This window comes from Ovis aries, chromosome 13, assembly GCF_016772045.2.
Source record: "Ovis aries strain OAR_USU_Benz2616 breed Rambouillet chromosome 13, ARS-UI_Ramb_v3.0, whole genome shotgun sequence".
Lineage (NCBI taxonomy): Eukaryota > Metazoa > Chordata > Mammalia > Artiodactyla > Bovidae > Ovis > Ovis aries.
Window position 1 is genome coordinate 13,932,875 of NC_056066.1, and position 18,040 is coordinate 13,950,914.

Genomic DNA, 18,040 nt, shown 5'->3' on the forward strand with positions numbered 1-18,040 from the left:
ATTTCTACCCAAAAATAAGGAAAATAAATATATTTAAATGATGGAGTCACAAACATTGCTGAAATAGAAGCCAAGGCCATCCTAAAATGTACCCAGAAACTGGAGGGCCTCCCTGGTGGCTCAGATGGTAAAGAATCCACCTGCAATGTAGGAGACATGGGTTCCATCCCTGTGTTGGGAAGATCCCCTGGAGAAGGAAATGGCTACCCACTCACGTATTCTTGCTTGCAGAATCCCATGGACAGAGGAGCCTTGTGGGCTACAGTCCATGGGGTTGCAAAGAGTTGGACACAACTGAGCGACTGAACACTTCAACACACTTCAACAGAAACTGGATCTAAAGGAAAGGGGTGGGAGGATTGGGGAAATTAGTAAACAAAAAAGTGAAGACAGGAGCATCTACTCCAAATTTCCAGAACCTTCCCACTAAGTAGACAGAAGTACTCTATTCCTTTGACAAATAACAGAAGGATAAACTATTAAATAAAATAATATATAGTAAGAAAAATTAACATTATACTTAGACAAAATGCAACAAAATATTCTTTATAAATACTACTAACTTTTTTTATTCTGTACTTCAAAGATGTATATTTATCCTTCATTTATTTCTTGGATTGACTTTTTTGACTTTTTCTCAATTTCAATCTATACATTCTATAGATCTAATGTATTCTCCAGGCCCAGTAAGTTCTGAGCTTTGAATTGGCATTCTTTGTTGATAAGCTGAACTGAGGAATACAGTATGGGAACAAAAACATATCTTATATCTTGAGCAAGATCTCAGATCCAGTTAGTAAATATAAATTCTTCCAAACTGAGAGAAGAAACCCACAGAAAGCTGGGTTTATGGTTCTTTTGGGGGGAGGGGAGGTATTTTTTTCCTTTTCCCCAGCTTTATTGAGATATAATTGACATACTCTCTTGTAGAAGTTTAAGGCGTAAAATGTAATGATTAGATACACTTATATATTGCAAAATGATCACAGACATAATTTTAGTTAACACCTCCATTATGTCACATAATTACCGCCTTTTGTGTGGTGAGAATATTTCAGATCTACTCTCTCAAAAACTTTCAAGTATTTAGTAAACTATTATTAACTATTATCATCATGCTGTACATTAGATCCCTAGAATTATTCCTCTTGCAATGGGAAGTTTGCACCCTCTTACCAACATCTCCAAGTTCTCCCCAACCCCCCAACTCAGACCCTTGAGATACCCATTCTACTTTGTTTCCATGAGTATAACTTTTTAAGATTCATGTATATGTGGGATTATGCACTATTTGTCTTCCTCTGTCTGACTTATTTGCCATATTAACATTATTAACATCCTCAACGTCCATCCATGTTGTTCCCAATGGCAGAATTTCCTGATTACTCATGGCTGAATAACATTCCATAGCATATATGTGACCATGGGGTCACAAAAAATTGGACACGACTGAGCAACTTTCACACATCACACACCCTATTAATTATAAACATGAATTATTAAAATGAACAGCTGAAATAATGAGTTATTCATGCAAACATTAACATATAGTCAGCACGAAAAATGGAAATTTCATAAACATATCTATGAATGTGCCCTTTTTTATATAAGGTAATGTTAAAATCACCCAGCAATTATAAATTCAATAAATGTTTTAGAAATATGTATATGGCAAAAGAGAGAAGAGGAAATTTCCTGATGGATTTGAGAACTAGAAGAGTAATAGAATAAAGTGTAAAGTAGTATTTTAGGACCATCCGAAGCAAGTCATATAATCCAAATATCATAAAGGGAAGGATTGACATATTTTACAGCATCAAAAACTCCTGTATAACGCAGTATAACATTAAAATGTTCAAATTCAACAGCATAGGTAAGTAATATGTATAATATATAAAACATAAAAGGTTAATATCCTTCAAATTAAAATCTCCACTATTAATCTCAACCATGTAATAAAAAATTTAGAAGATTATAAATTAGAAAGCAACAGTGGCATACAATGAGTAAACACACAAAAAGATGATGACCCTCACCAATAGCCAGTGGAAAAAGATGGTTTTCATCATGAGACAGTCAGTAACAAAGAAGTGTATTTCACAAGTAGGGATATGGATGTGTGTTTTTATTTGTTGGTGGTGAGAGAAGTTGTCGAAAGATTTTGGTGGAGACGTGGCAGTATCTGTGGGCTTCCCTGGTGGCTCAGATGGTAAAGACTCCACCTGCAATGCAGGAGACCTGGGAATGGCAACCCACGCCAGTATTCTGGGCTGCAGAATCCCATGAACAGAGGAGCCTGATGGGCTACAGTCCATGGGGCCGCAAAGAGTCAGACATGACTGAGCAACTAACACTTTTCACTTCGGCAGTAAGTGAATGACTCACAAGTCCATTCAAACCTATTCACTGAAATGTTAAAGAAGATGTGTTTCACAATTTAAATGTCCATCAGCAACCCAGAAGTTGCATACCTCATGGTGCACCCGCACCATAGCCATCAGAAAGGAAGGTGCAGCCCCACCTACCTACCCTGCAGTGCTCATGGAGAACTGCAGGATCTATTAAGGGGTTAGAAGGTAGACTGGGAAACAGTTTAACCAGCCTACATTAAATACATGCATGTATAAATGCACTGACAGGGGAACAGAAAGATAGGCAGCAAATGACTGACAGTGATTAACTCAGAGCGGTAAGAGGAGTAAGGGTATAAAGGGAACATATTCCTGAGTTATGTAGCAGAAGTGAAAAAGTAAAAGTGAAAGCGGAATGGGTTGCCATTCCCTTCTCTGGGGGATCTTCCCGACCCAGGGATTAAAGCCAGGTCTCCTGCATTGCAGGCAGATTGTTTACTGTCTGAGCCACTTGTGTGAATTCTTACAAAATAGGATCTAAAATTATCAATTGCATTTAGCAAACTGGAGTTTGGGACAAAGAAGCTCAAATGTAGTAGACTGAAGACAACTAGGAAAGAGGTCACTGAAGAAAATGAAAGGAAACATTCTTTCCAGAAGTCTATCTGTAAAGGGAATGATGACCAAAACAGGACAGCAATGAGCAGATAATATGATTTTTAAAGCAAATAATTACAGGTTTGATGTGTGCTTGTTTAGCCTATGTTTTAAAGTTGAAAATGTAAGTACTTGATACATACTATTATTGCATGCTCTAATTTAAACAAAGCAAAAGATCTTTCCCACTTTTTAAAAAGTGAAACGGAGCGCAGAAAACTAAACTGCAGAAGATTTAGAAGGAGGGTGTGATATTGCTCATCTACATACACACTGCCCCCTAGAACAACAGAATCATATACAAACTCACTCACTTTAAAGCTTGGCTTTTAAATGCCTCATTTATCTGATAAGCATTATCAATCTTTGCTTTTAATTCTGATGCTAGCTTAAATATCTCTTTCAACTTACTTTTCTCTGAGACTAAGCATTTTTTAAATCAGTGATTTCTCAGTTAAAAAGTGGAAAGGATGGTGTTGAAGTATATTACTTCACTGCAGGAGCAGTCCAGAAGCATAGACTGAATGTTGTACTGTGTTTATGAAAGTCTCCCTAGATCCTTGACTAGCCTCTTCTCTGTTCACAGATGTTTCTGGCTATTTGATGTGAGCTTTGCTAAACAGACTTCCCTGGTGGCTCAGATGGTAAGGAATGCCTGCAATGTGGGAGACTGAGGTTCGATCCCAGGGTTGGGAAGATCCCCCTGGAGAAGGAAAATGGCAACTCCCTCCAGTATTCCTGCCTGGAAAATCCCATGGATAGAGGAGCCTGGCGAACTATAGTCCATGGGGTTGCAGAGTCGGACACAACTGAGCGACTTCACTTCACTTAATGAACAGAAGGATCATTTATAGAGTAATTTGATTATTTCAAATTTAACTTATTTGGAAAAAGAGCAGTTTAATTCAGGCTAAAGTGCTTTTTGTTGTTGTTGCTTTCGACTTTCTTTTGGTGTGTTCTTGTTGCTTGGAGATATCGTCTTTATTTTTGAAGAATATCAATCAAGAGAAAAGTCCACATTTGCAAATAAATGAATAAAATTAGAATGTGGTTACTAAACGTAGAGAGATGAGAATAGGCAAAAGGTTTACATTTTGAGTGGTGTATTTAATATGACTAGTGTGGGCATCAGTTTGCCAATCTAGTATGCATTATGTATGACTTGGATAGTTGTTATGGGCATATATTGTTCAGGGGCAATAACCGGAAACAGTGTAATAGACTGAGGATAATGAATTACAAGCCCGGACTTTCTATGTATTGAGTTTTCTTTCTGCCACGTGAAGCTGCTCAGATACTAACCACAGGTTTACAGATGAGGCACGATGCAGAATCGCATGTCAGCATTTTTCTCCTTATTCTCTGCAGCCTACTTTACTAATCCTCATAGGTTCAGCTTTTCCTCTTTACAGGCTGGTAAAGTCAGAGTTCCACACTCAGAAGTGAAGATGGACATGCTGATTTTTTTTTTCTCCCCTTGGGAGAAACCCTCTGGCCTCCAGGCAGTTCTTTTAAAAATAGCTTCTGTCTGCCTCATGTCATTATTATCACAGATAGAATCCCCATCCTGACTGCCCAGGACTGAAATCAGGCTTCTGCTTTCACGAGCAGTTTCATCTGTGCACGAGCTTTTATATGAGTCATTGTGCTCTATGACCACTTGAGTTGTTGGTGTTTCCATGAAGATTTTACTTTGGGTTCTTAAGATATAGTAAGATATAGAAAATGCAGGAAACCAAAAGTATCTTTGTCCCACACTATCTTATCTCTACATAGAACTTATCATGCCAGGCATGCTGTCAACTAATATAAAAGCCAGAAGGAAGGTTAGTTCATTCACCCATGGAATGTAAACATTTCATGGGGTCTTTGTATCAGTTGCACTTATGTTTAAAATGACCCATTATTTAGCCAAGAAAACAAAGAGCAGCATTTGAAAATGTGGACTTTCTAATAATAAGGAAGAAATGGCTGAATTATAAGTGGACCTGTATATAAAAGAAGCCCAAATACTTTCTGAAATGCATAATATGTTAAATAAAAAATTACCCTTTCTTCATATTATATTGTTTCTATGAATCTATAATTGTAAATTCTCCCTGAAGCAGTATTGACTCTAGAATATAAATAGGAAATGGAGTCCATTTTTCTTTTTAACCAATTTATATCAGTATAATAAAGTTGAAATTAAATTGAAATTATGTATAAAAGTATAGTCTGTGACTTGGCTAGTATAAATGTGATTCCCTGGGTCACAGTGGTTATTAGCTAATAAAATTACATCAGAAAGGTAACAATGGTTATAAGCTAATAAAACTACATGAGAGAGGTAACAAAAAAGAACTAAGTGTTTGTATACTTTCCCCAACTTAAACAAACAACAAAGAAAGCTAAAGACCATTCAAGCAGCAAGGTGACAACATTTGTGTGCCCTGTGACTAACAAAATGACTTGGTTAGGGACTTTGATCTCTTGTTATAACTAGCTAGATGTTTTCGAAGCTAGTAGTTTTACCCACCCCTATGGCTAAATATCTTTGCCAGCAGGAAGGCACGCCAATGCCATTAAGTAGAATAAATGATGTCAACAGAAGTCCAGGGCCATGCTTCAGATTTCTGGAGCACTCTATATCCTGATGGCGCCAGTAACGTAAAACTTTCTTAGACTGAGGGCCGTTATGAGAACTTCTACCATTGCTGTTCACTGGTTTATTTAATCATGACGTTATCTTATACTGAGTGTCTGCAAGCCATATCTTAGCTGTGTGAAGGTGAAGGAAAAAGGACATTGCAAAAGAAAAGAGTAAATAACAGTCGCATGCAGCAGACAAATAGAGTCAGGCCAAGGTGTGCCAGTTATGTGCATCTTTTCACCCCATGACACTGCCCCTCTGAGAACTCCCTCAATAGGTCAGTAAGCCATTCAAGGAGGACCAGAAGTCTACATGTATTCTTACAGCCTCAGTCTACCTTGAGCTTCAGTGTTTCATTTTTGTGCTTATTTATTCTTCTTTGATAATTATAGTTTGGAGTTTGATTCCTCCTTCTCTTTGTTGTTGATTTATGTCTCATATATACATATATGTATGTATGTATTATATATATATATATTTTTTTTAATTCCCATGTTGTGCCACAGGCTAAGCTCAAGAGTAGAGACAATCTGCATTCAAGGAGGTTACAGTTTAGAAAGGGAGGCAGACATGAATCAAATACTTATAATTTATCATTACAGGCATTAGTGAGTGAAAGTCACTCAGTCATGTCTGATTCTTTGCAACCCCATGGACTAGTCCCCCAGGCTACTCTGTCCATGGGAATTCTCCTGGCAAGCATACTGGAGTGGGTTACCATGCCCTCCTCCAGGGGATCTTCCCAATCCAGGGATAAAACCCAGATCTCGCTCATTGCCAGCAGATTCTTTACCAACTGAGCTACCAGGGAAGCCCAAGAATACTGGAGTAGGTAGCCTGTCCCTTCTCCAGAGTATCTTCCCAACCCAGGAATCTAACTGGGGTTTCCTGCATTGCAGGCAGATTCTTTACCAACCAAGTTACCCAGGAAGCCCCAGTTACAGACATTACATAGCATTATAAGTGCTATAAAAAAAATTACAATTAAACAAGATTATGTATCAAGGGTCTGCTGTTCTCATGAAGCAAGTCACTTTTAGATTGGGAGAAGAAGGGGGTGCAAGAAGCGACTCAGAAATGAGAAGGCCAGAGTAGGTTGAGGGAGCATTGTTTGCTGAGGGGCTGGGCTGAGAGGTGGCATCCTCCACTCAGGGAATGGAAGGGTTAGTGAAGCTAGAAGTCTTGTGGGAAAGAACAGGGCAGGAGATATAGTTAAAACATTACACAGAAAGTCAAGTTGGCCTCTTTCTCTAGGAGTGATGAGGAGGCGATTAAGTATGAACTTATTTGTTATTCTTTAACTTTACCCTCTGCTTCCCTGAGTGGCAAGCATATCACTTCCTCAATTTTATTCATCTTCTACACCTGAAGTAAATAAAATAATTTCTACTTTCTTTCAGATTTTTAGTAATGATTTTTACTAAAATCATTTCTTTTAGATTTTTAGTAATCTTTAGGTATATGGACCCTTTTCTTATTACTTACCAGCACTTCTGTTTTATTCAGTTTTGCTACCAATTTTTTAGTTTAATTCTTAATCGTTTTTTTTTTAAGTTTAATCTCAGTGTCATAGGTTAATTTTTCCACAAATCACTTATGCTTCATAGGGTTTGTTTGTGACTTTGTAATAAGAATATGTTCTTTTTGGCTTCTCTGGTGGCTCAGATGGTAAAGAATCTGCCTGCAATGCAGAAAACTTGGGTTCGATCCCTGGGTCAGGAAGATCCCCTGAAGAAGGGAATGGCTTCCCACTCCAGTATTTTTGCCTGGAGAATGCCACAGACAGCAGAGCCTGGAGGGCTACAGCCCATGAGGTCCCAAAGAGTCAGATATATTCTTTTCAGTTAGTGTTCTCTTCTTAAACACAATATTCCAGAGATCTAAACCATGAAACAAAACCTTTTTTTTCTTTACAACTTTGAAAAAATCTGATTCTTTAGAAGTCTGATCTTCTCTAGTAATGTGATAATTCCTCTGGAGTTTCTCTCATTCTTCTTTTAGAAAATGAATAAGGGTTTGGTTAGAGCAGCTGTCTTTAAAATAAACTCATTTGCAAAGAGCAGTCTGGAAGTCTATTCCCGACTTTCAGAGAAGATGTAACTTAATCAATTAGAAATTTGCTTCAGTTATGGATTCCTATGTCTTAAATTCTCTTATGCTTCGGGGCCTGTTCTTGTTCATTTGTTAGGTAAGATATATATGCAAGACCCAAAATATGGCTATTCTTCATGACAATCATTTCATTTTTTTTTTTCTTTTAGTTGTCTTATAGCATTTGGACAGAGGAGCTTGGTGGGCTACAGTTCACGGGGTCACAAAGAGTTGGACAGGACTGAGCGACCTCACTTTCACTTTCACTTTCACAGCATTTTTATCTGTTTTAGATAAACTGGTAAAACTGGTCTCATAGAAAGAGTCTTAGGAAGTAATTTCTCCTCAATGTTTTGGGTTTATGTGGACTTGCTACTATTTCTTCCTTGAACAGTCTGGTAGAATTCAACACGATAGCCATGATTATCTGGAGTTTTCTTTGTGGAAGGTATTTAACTATGAATTCATACTATTTAATAGACATGGACCACTGAGGTTGTCTCTTCCTAAGTGAGCACTGGTACTTCATGTCTTTCGAGCAACCTGACCATGTCATATAAGCTGTTTGAACCTAGTGGCACAAAGTTGGACATAACATTTACTTATCTGTATCTGTAAAATCTGCAGTGCTGTCCCTTGGTACTTATTGTCTTTTCATTTTTCTTGATCAGTCAGTCTTAAGAACAGTCAATTATGCTGAGCTCCTCAAAGAAAAAGAATCAGCTTTTATTTTCACTCATTTTCTCTTTTCTATTTTATTTATGCTCTTGTGAATATTGCTTCTTTTCTCTCTTTTTTTAGTCTTCTCTTTCTTTTTGGTTTCTTAAATTGGAAGCTGATCTTTAATTCAAGTCTATTCTTTTCTAATATGAGCATTTTAGTGCTACAAATTTACTGCTTAACTGTAACCTACACATCTTGATAAGCTGCCCTTTATTTGACTCAGTTTGAAATACCTCCTCATTCCCACTTATATTTCTTCTTTCACCTAGAAATTATTTAGAAAATACTTAGCATCAAATATTTGAAGATTTCTCAGATATGTTTTTGTTAATGCTTTTCAATCTAAGTCCATTATAAAGAAACTACTTTGTAAGATTTAGTTTGAATATATTAAGTCATGTTATATGTCACAATATGTCTATTAAAAATATCTGGGTATAGTTGGAAAAAACATATGATGTCATTTTAGGAAGAGTATTAAAAATGTCATTTAGGTCAAGTTGGTTGATAGTGTTATTCAAGTGTTCTATTTACTTACTGATTTTCTGTCTAATTGTTCTATTAATTTCTTAAGGAGAGAGGTTGAAAATTTCAACCACAACTGTAGATTTGTCTAGTTCTTCTTGCACTTTAAGTAGTTTTTACTTTCTGTGCTCTGAGGCCTTATTATTTGAAGTACAAGTATTCGGGACATGATACTCTCTGAAATTTACTTCATTTTGTATCAAAAAACGGACTCCAAATTTATGGTATATCCTTTTATATCCATTCACTTTAAACTTGTGTCTTCATAATAAAAGTAGATTTCTTATAGCAGCAAATAATTTAATCTCAATTTTTATCCATCTGAAAATCTCTTTTTTAACCAAATGTCCATTCTATTTACAAGCAATAAGGCTGCATTTAAACCTTTCATCTTGCTCTTTGTTTTCTATTTGTCCCATCTGTTCTTTTTTTTTTCCTTTCTTACTTTTGAACTGAGAATTTGTCATGATTTCATTTTATTTCCTTTCTTGATTTTTTAGCTAAAACATGTTGTTGCCTATTTTTAGTGGCTATTTGGGGGGTTATGGTATACATTTTTAATTTATCAAGTCACATCACACCACTTCACACATAACACAAGAACCATGCAAAAGCACATGTCCTTGTTGCCCTCCTAGGCTTTGTGATATTATCATAAAATTTGCTTCCACTTCTCTATAGATCACAGTATATTATGTATATTTAAAAATAACTTTTAAAGAGAGTTTTAAGATAACTTTTTCATACTTACTCATATACTTACCATCTCCTATGCAATTCTCCCTTTGTGTACATACACATTTCTATCTGGTGTCACTTTCCTTCCATACATAGGAATTCCTTTAGCATTTCTTTTGATGCAGGCATATTGGTGCTTGCTTCTTTTAGCCTTTTATATCTGAAAACATCTCTTTTGCCTTTGTTGTTGAAAGATATTTTTGAACAGTATAGAATATTAAGCTAGTATTTTTTCCTTTTGTTTTTTTAAATTCGTTAAAAGATGTAGCTTCATTGCATTCTGAAGTGCATTGGTTTTGATGAAAAATCTCCTGTCACTTTTCTGTTTGTCCATCTGCATGTTATGCTTATTTTCTCTCTGGCTGCCTTTGAAACTTCCTGTTTATCAACTGTGTTATGATACAAATCTTTCCAAAGTTCATATGTTGAACCCTTAACCCTCCAAAGTGATGGTACTCAGAGGTGTAACCATTGTGAGGTGATTAGGTTTAGACAAAATCCAGAGGGTAGAGGCCCTGTAATGAGATTCAGTTAACTTCACTTCAGTCACTCAGTCCTGTCTGACTCTTTGCAGCCCCATAGATTGCAACACGCCAGGCTTCCCTGTCCATCACCAACTCCCAGAGCTTACTCAAACTCATGTCCATTGAGTTGGTGATGCCATCCAATCATCTCATCCTCTGTCATCTGCTTTTCCTCCTGCCTTCAATCTTTCCCAGCATCAGGGTCTCTTCAAATGAGTCAGCTCTTTGCATCATGTAGCCAAAGTATTGGAGTTTCACCTTCAGCATCAGTCCTTCCAATGAATATTCAGAACTGATTTCCTTTAGGGTGGGCTGATTGGTTCTCCTTGCCATCCAAGGGACTCTCCAGAGTCTTCTCCAACATCACAGTTTAAAAGCATCAGTTGTTTAGCGCTCAGCTTTCTTTATAGTCCAACTCTCACATCCATACATGACTACTGGAAAAACCATAGCCTTGACTAGACAGACTTTTGTTGGTAAAGGAATGTCTCTGCTTTTTAATATGCTGTCTAGGTTGGCCATAGCTTTTCTTCCAAGGAGCAAGCATTGTTTAATTTCATGGATGCAGTCACCATCTGTATTGATTTTGGAGCTCAAAAAAAAAATAAAGTCTTTCACTGTTTCCACTGTTCCCCCATCTATTTGCTGCGAAGTGATGGGACCAGGGCCATGATCTTAGTTTTCTAAATGTTGAGTTTTAAGCCAACTATTCACTCTCCTCTTTCGCTTTCATCAAGAGGCTCTTTAGTTCTTCTTCATTTTCTGCCATAAGGGTGGTGTCAATCTGATTTTGGTATTAACCATCTGGTGATGTCCATGTATAGAGTCTTCTCTTGTGTTGGAAGATGGTGTTTGCTATGACCAGCGTGTTCTAGCAAAACTCTACTAGACTTTGCCCTGCCTCATTCTGTACACCAAGGCCAAATTTGCCTATTACTCCAGATATTTCTTGACTTCCTCCTTTTGCATTCCAGTCCCCTAATGAAAAGGACATCTCTTTTTGGTGTTAGTTCTAGAAGGTCTTGTAGGTCTTCCTAAAACAGTTCAACCCTCAACTTCTTAAGCATTACTGATCAGGGCAGTGATACTGAATGGTTTGCCATTCAATGAATGGTTTGTAATGAGATTAGTGTCCTTAAAAGAAGAAAGAGAGAGAGATGAGAGCTCTTCCTCTGCACATCTGAAGATGTGGAAGTAGTAAGCAGTAAGCAGGTAGCCTCCCTGGGCAATAAGTTACAGCAGTCACTGGGCTCAAGGGCTCACCTTCTTCAGTTCCCCTTTCTCAGAGATAACAATCTATAAACATTGTGTCATTTAATGAGGAATGAATTTAAAGGCAAATGCAATTATCTGTAAAATGTTTCTTCAGAAAGAATTATGAGTTTCAGGAGTTTCTTCTTTAAAATAATCTTTAGAACTTTAGGGACATATTATCACCCTGAATGGCCACACATTTTAAACTCCTCCATACTCTCTAAGTGATGTCTTATTTAAGTTTCACTCCATCTAAAGGCAAGGTTAGTATGAAAGTGAAAGGTGAAAGTGTTAGCTATTTAGTTGTGTCTGACTCTTTGCAACTCCATGGACTGTAGCCTGCCAGGCTCCTCTGTCCATGGAATTCTCCATGCAAGAACACTGGAGAGGGTTGCCATGCTTCTCTATAACATACATAATTTAAGTGTATATTTGAACAACTGTTTAGCTGTTAAATGATAGCAGTACAGAGTTTAATAAATCCAATCCCTAATCAGTTCAGTCACTCAGTCATGTCCAACTCTTTGTGACCCCATGAACCGCAGCACACCAGCCCTCCGTCCATCATCAACTCCCAGAGTTTACCCAAACTCATGTCCATTGAGGTGGTGATGCCATCCAGCCATCTCATCCTCTGTTGTCCCCTTATCCTCCTGCCCTCAATCTTTCCCAGCATCAGGGTCTTTTCAAATGAGTCATCTCATCGCATGAGGTGGCCCAAGTATTGGAGTTTCAGCTTCAACATCAGTCCTTCCAATGAACACCCAGGACTGATTTCCTTTAGGATGGACTGGTTGGATCTCCTTCCAGTCCAAGGGACCTTCAAGAGTCTTCTCCAACACCGCAGTTCAGAAGCATCAATCCTTCAGCACATAGTCCAACTCTCACATCCATATATGACCACTGGAAAAATCATAGCTTTGACTAGATGGGACTTTGTTGACAAAGTAATGTCTCTGCTTTTTAACATGCCATCTAGCTTGGTCATAACTTTCCTTCCAAGGAGTAAGCGTCTTTTAGTTTTATGGCTACAATCACCATCTGCAGTGATTCTGGAGCCCAGAAAAATAAAGTCAGCCACTGTTTCCACTTCCCTGGTGGCTCAGTTGATAAAGCATCTCTCTACAATGTGGGAGACCTGGGTTCGATCCCTGGGTCAGGAAGATCCCCTGGAGAAGGAAATGGCAATCCACTCCAGTACTATTGCCTGGAAAATCCCATGGACAAAGGAGCCTACAGTCCATGGGGTCACAAAGAGTCGGACACGACTGAGCGACTTCACTTTCACTTTCACTGTTACCACTGTTTCCCCATCTATTTGCCATGAAGTGATGGGACTGGATGCCATGGTCTTCGTTTTCTGAATGTTGAGCTTTAAGCCAACTTTTTCACTCTCTCTTTAACTTTCATCAAGAGGCTCTTTAGTTCTTCTTCACTTTCTGCCATAAGGGTGGTGTCATCTGCATATCTGAGGTCATTGATATTTCTCCTTGATTCTAGCTTGTGCTTCTTCCAGCTCAGCGTTTCTCACAAGGTACTCTGCATATAAGTTAAATAGGCAGGGTGACAATATACAGCCTTGATGTACTCCTTTTCCTATTTGGAACCAGTCTGTTGTTCCATTTCCAGTTCTAACTGTTGCTTCCTGACCTGCATACAGGTTTCTCAAGAGGCAGGTCAGGTGGTCTGGTATTCCCATCTCTTTCAGAGTTTTCCAGTTTATTGTGATCCACATAGTCAAAGGCTTTGGTGTAGTCTATAAAGCAGAAATAGATGTTTTCCTGGAACTCTCTTGGTTTTTCCATGATCCAGCAGATGTTTGCAATTTGATCTCTGGTTCCTCTGCCTTTTCTAAAACCAGCTTGAACATTTGGAAGTTCATGGTTCACATATCTGAAGACTGGCTTGGAGAATTTTGAGCATTACTTTCAAGAAGTAGAGACATTTACAGAAGCAGACAATTTCAGTGTAATATTTTCTCTTATTATACAGGTAAACAAATGTTGCTATAGGACCACAGAGAGTAGGCTGTATCAAAGTTATGTTCTAAGTGATAAGAAGGTGCATGGTGCTGGAAATCAAACATCTTGATGAGAATAATACAGGATAATCTAAAACATTACCCCATTAAACAACATAGTATTAGAGCAGGTAGGTAGTATCAGCCCTGGGTTGGGAAGATCCCCTGGAGGAGGACATGGCAACCCACTCCAGTATTCTTGCCTAGAGAAACCCCATGGACAGAGGAGCCTGGTGGGCTATAGTTCATGGGGTAGCAAAGAGCCAGACATGACTGAGCAATTAAGCACAGCACAGGTAGTATCAGGGTGTACAGGACAAGTTAAGAGGCAGCATTCAATTTCCTGGAGAAATTGGTGAGGGCTTAGCAATTCTCCTAAACCATGGAAAGAAAAAACTAAAATTTTAGCATATATGGTCAGGAAATTGACCCTTTGAGAAAATTTTCAAGTTCATTGCAATATGTAGATTGGCACTAGCTGAACAAAACTGTATAGTCGATTATCTGGAATGCACAGAGTAAATGCTATTGATCTTTGGATTGTAGCTAAGCAAGAAATTGTTTTAATAGAGTATCATTTTCAACAGGATGTGCTGATTAGCAAAATGGTTACTTTATGAGAAACTGGGGACTTTTATGTTTGCTGGTTATTTTTTCAAGTTAAAGGATGAAAACATAAGGAAAAAATAAAAATCAAATGTATTTACAATTATGAAGACATAGCTTTTATTCTTCAAAACTTATACAATATCAATATGCAGAAAAAGAAAACACAGACTTCTAAGTGGGAATAAAATACAGTCATATGGTATTTTCCTAATTTTGTCTCAAATTTAAAAATATAAAAGCATATATATTGCCACTAACTGGGTCAAATACATTGAAATATGAGTTAGAAAGGTTAAAATCTGTGATTAATAAAAATTGGAAGTAGATAAGTCAGATAGAAAGCTTACAGAAAATGCACCACTCTCAAAGATATAAAGGAAACATACTAGTGAGAACAATTTTAATGAGAAGCTCATAGTCATTAGATTGGTGATCAGAAATATGCACTATTGATATTCTAGGCTTTTATTTGTACAGATGTTTGTGACATCAGTTTTAATTTGTAAATATAAGGTATATTTGAAAAATACATCTATCTCACTAAGAGCAATATATTACAAATCAACACAGGTAAATGCTATGCTTTACATATACTTGATATAATTAGAGATAAAAATATCAACTCTTTTCTCTGAATATTTCTGCTCTGAAAAATATGGAACATACAATAGATATATTCAAAATAGCATCATAAAGGAGCATAATCCTTTTGAAAAACAAAAAATCTATATTTTAAAGAAGTATAACAATACATGAATGTCACATGAGAAAATGAATTTATTGTGGAAAATCATCAGAAGGAAGTAGATAAGGGTTTTATTCAAATGACTAGGAAGTCTGACAGAACCAGAACAAAATAAAGACCTTAGGAAGATTAGAGAATAATATCCTGGCACTCACGTTTCTAGAGAGAGTCTAGGGAGCTAAGGCTGCAGCTATTTGCATGTGTCAGGGCAAAGGGATTTTTCTTTTTCTTTTTTCTTTTTTTTATTGGCATGAATACAGCTCCTCCTGTTCTCATCGGTTTCTGCACAGATGATTTGCATCAGTCCAGGAAGTTGTGTTGAGTCTGGTCACTATGGGTGATGGGCTTCAGGAAAGAGATAACACTGCCCATTCCACTCTACCTTGATAACGTTCTATAAGCTAAATCATCTTTTAACATTCTGCATGATCAATATTTAATATTTAAAGTAATTCTGCAAAAAGTACAAGCTAACACTACATTTTTATTAATGTTAATGAACTTTTGTTTATTGAGTTGGTAGAAGGGAAACATTGTCACTCACAATTAATATTGTTTCTACTTATGTCTCTACTTGTGATTGATCTGGAAGATAATATTAAAAAAAGTACAGTGAGCTGTCAGTTGCTTAGTGGTAGTCCAACTCTTTCTGACCCCATCAACTGTAGCCTGCCAGGCTCCTCCATCCATGGAATTCTCCAGGCAAGAATACTGGAGTGGGTAGCCATTCCCTTCTCCAGGGGATCTTCCCAACCCAGGGATCGAACCCAGGTCTCTTACATTGCAGGTGGATTCTCTACCAGCTGAGCCACCGGGGAAGCCATTGTGAGCTATGTTTTATTCTAATCCTTACCTAAAAGATTCTGTTTCTGTACTCTCCTAACACAAACAATAGAATTAGAAAAGAATTTGGGAGATCAAGAACTGAGCAACTCTGGTGAGAGTTCAACCTTCGATGAGCAGTTATTTGAAATGGAAGGAGATGATCCAAGATGCATATCATTGAAGTATTTATGACTATCCTTAGCATGAGATTGTACACATAGAAAAACAATGCCAGCAGTCCCTAAGATAAGCCTGCTTATCAATAAAGAGGCACAGGATGAACCAGAATTCTGTTCTACATAGTACACCGCTGCAGGTCAGGGAATTCGAAAGATATTTAAGATTCCTTTATACTGAGCAGCCATCATGTTTCTCTCCAAATTAAAAAGGTCTGAAGTGCACATGACCACATGTCATGTAACATCTTACAAAAGGCATAAAGAAAAACACCTGCCAAATAGGAAAACTATCGGTTTCTTTGTAATTGGTTATCTTTGGCCACTGATAATTTCTTGTACTGCTTGTTTCAAAATGTTCTTCCATTTGCGGAATTCAATATTCCTATAAAGCTGATACATAGTCACACATTAATGCTTAATCTCTTCTCTACAGTACACCAACAGAGTCTACTCAGGGACTAGAACATCCCTATGGTATATAATAATGGAGCAGGTCATTCAAGTGTGGAATTGGGGGATACTGACAATGGCAAATACAATTGGGTTTAAAATGAAAATGCTCACTTTGTGCTTTTCAGAATTTAATTGCTGCCAATATGATGCTATCAACTGTACTTTTAGGTACTATCCTCTAGCACGGCACAAGATATATGAGTTTTAATATCAGTAATACCTTGAAGTTAAGTAATGACCATCTCCTTTGCCCTCGCCCAAGGTGTTCATGGAATTCTAAAGCACAGTTTTGCAGTTAGCCTCACAGTGACCCTATAAGGGAGAGAGCTATGGACATCCAGGAAAAAAAAAATCCATAAAACAGAGGGAGATGCAGGTTATCAAGAGTTTGTATTATATTCCTTTACTTTCAGAAGGTTTTAGAGTGAAATTTGGCTCAGACTGATGGTCACCATTATAAAATTTGTTAGGATTGAACCAGGAGTATATCCCTGCATTGAATCTTTATTAAAATATTTTTATTTGATAAATGAACAAAAATAATTTTAAATGCAAAATGAATATGCTTAGGGCATTGTGGAAAATACATAGCAATGTTCCAACTTTTTTTCTACTCTCAAATGGGAGATAAAATTAACAAAATGAATTTCAAAATGTACTTTTAAAAATTCCACTGGTTAGGATAATTTTCCCTTCACACTCTCCTTCATGGACAATCTGTTGTTGCTGTTTCGTTGCTAAGTCATGTCCAGCTCTTTGCCACCCCGATGGACAGCAGCACACCCCACTTGCCTGTCTTTCACTATTTCCCAGAGTTTGCACAAATTCATTTCCACTGAGTTGGTGATGCTATCTAACCATCTCATCCTCTGGCACCCTCTTCTCCTTTTGCCTTCAATCTTTCTCAGCATCAGGTTCTTTCCCAGAGAGTTGGCTCTTCGTATCAGGTGGCCAAAGTATTGGAGTTTCAGCATCGGTATCAGTCTTTCCAATGAATGTTCAGGTTTGATTTCCTATAGGATTGATTGGTTTGATCTCCTTGCAGTCCAAGGGACTATCAAGAGTCTTCTCCAGCACCACAATTTGAAAGTATCAGTTCTTCAGCACTCAACCTACTTTATGGTCCAACTCTCACATCTGTACATGACTACTGGAGAAACCACAGCTCTGACTAGATGGTCAGTCTCAGGTGAGGGTGACATGTGGCCATTTACTTTCAGACAGTGACAGGATTACATGCAGAATCATCCATAAACCAGGCCGATATTATTTGTTTCACAGTCACCTGATCCTGAAAAACTTTCTCTGGGACATAAGGTGCAGATTGAGAGGAGGGAATGGAGCAGAAGTAGGAGCTCTGAGTATGTGAGCCATTTACTGGTAAAATTCATGTATACTTTTAATGCCTGACTGCATACATACTACTTCCGTTTGAGGATGGGGTCTCCAAACAAGCATGATGTACAGAATCAAATTGAGAGTGATGGCTTAGCTTGCTTATAGTAGGTTCTTTCTATGACTTGCCTTTGCTCTGTAAAGTTCTTTTCTTTATAGTTAGGTCTCTCAACTGGCTGATTTTTAGCTCTCTTTATATTAGAAGTCAGGAACACCATATAATCTAATTTATTTTGTGTTGTTTAGTTGCTAAGTTGTGTCCAGCTCTTTTGCAATCCCATGAACTGTAGGTCACCAGGCTCCTCTGTCCATGGGATTC